Genomic DNA, 3816 nt, shown 5'->3' on the forward strand with positions numbered 1-3816 from the left:
CTGAATACGAGCTAACTAGTTGGGTAAAAAAGGAATCACACTATTTGAAAATGTTCAGTGCGAACATGATAACTACACATTTTCCTCAGTTAAGCTGTTTACACTGTATTTGATTGGAAACGTAGCCGTAAATATTTAATACATATATTTTACAAGTTAGCATTGGGAACTTTAAATTAGCGATTATACATGTAAAGCATAATCACATCATATCTCTCAAGTAGTTACCTATGAAGAGTAGCCACAGATGGCCAATTGCTTCTGGTAAGAATTGATTATAACCTGCTACTCTCAATGTGTATCAGGACAATTGAAGCTTTTCCCACTGATCTGTCTCCTGTTTGGTCCCCGGCTCACTAATGGGAGGGGAAGCAGAACAGAAGATTGGTGCAGATCAAGCCTCATTCACTGTATTGCACCTATTAGCACTGCCATAATCACAAACCAGCAGAAAGAGGCACTGCAGTACACATGGTGGGTTTAATGCTATGGTTGTTATGGCATTCCTTAAAGTAGGAATTCCACTCTGCTTCCAATACACAGATCTTAGTAATGAGACTTTTGCACCCTGACCCATTAGATAAGAGCTCAAACACATTAAAAAAAAAAAGACAGAAAAATAAAACTTCCTCTCCATACCATTATTTGAAGTGACAGCAATATGAAAAAGCCATTTGGCAGGAGGATGAAATGCATTCATAAACAAGCCAGCATTTTATGGTCAGTATACCCATGATTAGGGTGGTGTGAAAGTTTCACAACATCTGTTTAACAAAGCTTTCATGGAGGAAAAAAAACCCCAGCTCCGCCCAGAGCAATTGAACTAATTCAGTCATGAAAGCAAGCACTTTATACCCAAGGAAAAGCCTCCTCACTCTCTGAATGGAGCTGTGTTATGAAGGAATGTGTGTAATGGGTTGTTGGGTTGCATGGTCCGCCCTTGCTTCTCTGCAATGGGAACAGTTTAGTAGAAGGGGTGTCTGTCAAAGAAATCAAGCAAGCAGGACACAAAATGAACCAATAGTAAGTCAGTGTATCTGTGTTTCATCAATCTGGGTTATACAACCCCCCACACCTGCTCTGCTTGTTTTACATCCTGAAGGTGGATGGCTTCTCAGTCCTATGTCAGGTATGAAATCTTGGTTCAAATCTAGCCTTTATCCTTCTCCAGGAGATAATTTCTTATGTTTTTGCCTCTGACTTAGGCACTTTTCTACCTGAACATTGAGTCTGGGGCCAGCTGGGGTGTAAATCTACCTTCCCCCCAGCCTGCCACACACTCACCGTCTTCATGGAGCTTGCTGATGCACGCCAACTGTTCCGTAGCATGCTTTGCTCTCCCCTGCTTTGAAATGGGAGTGGATCAAAGCACACCACGGAACTGTTCGGTGCGCATACGCTGCCCATTTCTTTCAGCACTATGCAGCGTACATTCCCCCTGCCCGCTGAGCGCGAGTATGAATAGCAGGGTAGATGGTGAGGCGCTGCTTAGGGGAGCCAAGAGATGCCTGACCCTACACAATGCATACCCTACACAACTCTCCGCTTACCCTGTAATGCTGTTTCTGGCATGGCCTCCCTGTTGATGGAGCCATTCCCCCTACAGGGAAAGACTCCAGAAGCAGGTAAAGACAGCCTTTTTCTGCCACCTCCACGGCCATGTATAGCTGCACGCTGCAGCATGGACCCAGCCTGTCACTACCCATCCCCTCAACACTGCTGAAAGTGGTGCATAGTGTAGACAGAGCTTGCTGATGTGTGCTAAGACTACAGGGACACTTTGCGTGCAGCCAGCTAGCATGAGAGAGATTCACCCCTCAGCTTGCCACAAACCAAATTGTTGGCAAAATGTGTAATGAATTGTGTTAGTCAAATATATACACACACACTCTAAACATGGGTAGAGAAGTGATTTATAATAAACATAAAAATAGGACAATGTAAAGGAATTGTGCTTTTGTATGTGTCCCTTCTGATGCAGCAGTCCAGAATTTAGCTGGAGAACTTCAGGGCTGCATAAACCAGGAAACTTGGCTTGTGTGTGTTACCTTATAAAACTCTGGTCTGCATAAATCACAGGGAGAAACAGAAGGTCATGGGGGAATTGTTAACTTCAGATGCGCCACCTCCCACAAGACAAGCTAGCAAGAAAAAACCCAAGACCATAAAAAACCAGACCAGTAAGAGGATAACTGTAGGAGCCAATGGGATTAACAGTAAAGAACAGATGAGACAAGTAGACAAAAATCTCTTAGGGTAGGCACCATATATTAGTTTAGGCTACTTGTGATTTCTGGATAAAATGTTTTAGGGTTTAAAATGGATATGTGGGCAGATAAGGTAAGTGAATGAGCATCAAGTTACAGAACAGGGTATAAGAGACAGTGATTTACAAGAGTGGAGAAAATACGGGGGAAGAACAGAGACCAGAGATTTGAGAAAAAGTCACCCTGTCCCCAGGAGAGGTAACGTGATTAATTATTTTTCTTGCTTGATCTGTTCTTGCATGTCTATGTAAATCATAGGTGGGATGTGCATAGTCTTAAAACGTACAAAGTAAAGGCTACAAGGAACTGTTTAAACCTAAATTGGAGTGGATCTCCTTTGTCACCCAACAAAAAGTTTGTGTAGACAAGCCATGAGCTCCTTAAAAGGGAGGGGCTGTCTGCTCTGCATCAGCCATGCAAATCCAGTTGTACCCGTCACAAGAGATGAAATTTTATTCTGTTGTCCTTGGTCAAAGCTTCTTTGCACCGATAATGATACAGTTCACTGTTGTCGTGTGTAGGAATGGAGTTGTGTTCCTTTAAGTAGTTTGTGAGCCCTCTAAAGGTGCTCAAAGCCACTGGTTGCCTGTCAAAGCAGCCGTATGGGTGTGCCGGGCATGGCTACAGACGTGTGTATTTACTAATCAGGGCTATTGGGACCCAGCTGTGCCAGTCTGGTTGTTTCATTTTTATTTTTGACTGTTAAGCTTTGCACCAGGTAAGTGGGGTGCTCTGCACCAGCAGGGGCTGCATTTTGGGGTTCCGGTATGTATTTATGTTGCAATTAGATGTTGGTGGGTTCTCCCCTGTGCCCATGCAGAGCCCCCAGACTTTCACCAGGGAAGAGCTGTGCCTTCCAGGCGCAGTCCAGAGCCCAACGTTAAAACCCATTTTGGGCCCAGTTCTGCAAGAGTCTGACTGCTGCCTGTGGGGTGCTGAGCCTTCAACTCCTGTCAGCTTCCTTGGTTGGTAGGTGGGAGCCAAATCCAGCAGGAAAAGAGGTGACCACTACCAGGGTCCCTCATGGCTGGTATCAGACCAAAAGGGCCTCCCTAGAGGCATTTGAATGTCTAGCCTCCTCGGTCTGCCGGCCACAGAACCAGTGGGCTGTCTTGCTGGTAGCTGTCATCAGGAGAAGCACAGGCCCTGAGTAAAACAGCCTACAGCTCACCAAGCTGATGAAAGCCACTATCCTGTTCCGACTGGCAACAGCCAAGGAGCTGGATCGTTACTGGGTTTGGTGGATCCTGGGCTCTACCTAAGGGACGTAAGGACTTTGGTGGAGGTGCCTAAGAGCCCAGTCACCAACACGAAGAGGGTGATCTTGGGAAGAGCTCCTGCGGGTTCTTCTCTCCAGGGTCAGGGAATGGGTAGATAGGGCCTGGGAGGAATGGCGGGATGAAGCTGTCCCCCTTACAGAAAATTATCCCCAGGCTCTGTGGATTCCTGGGCATGGCCAAGCCCCGGGGCAAAGAAGGGAGTAGCTTCTCAGGACATCAGAGCAGCAGGAATGTGTGCCCAAGGAAACAAGGACATACTCCTGTACCAC

The sequence above is a fragment of the Emydura macquarii genome, unplaced genomic scaffold (genome assembly GCF_026122565.2).
Source record: "Emydura macquarii macquarii isolate MOO-44397 ecotype Brisbane River unplaced genomic scaffold, CSIRO-AGI_Emac_v2 contig_1551, whole genome shotgun sequence".
NCBI lineage: Eukaryota > Metazoa > Chordata > Testudines > Chelidae > Emydura > Emydura macquarii.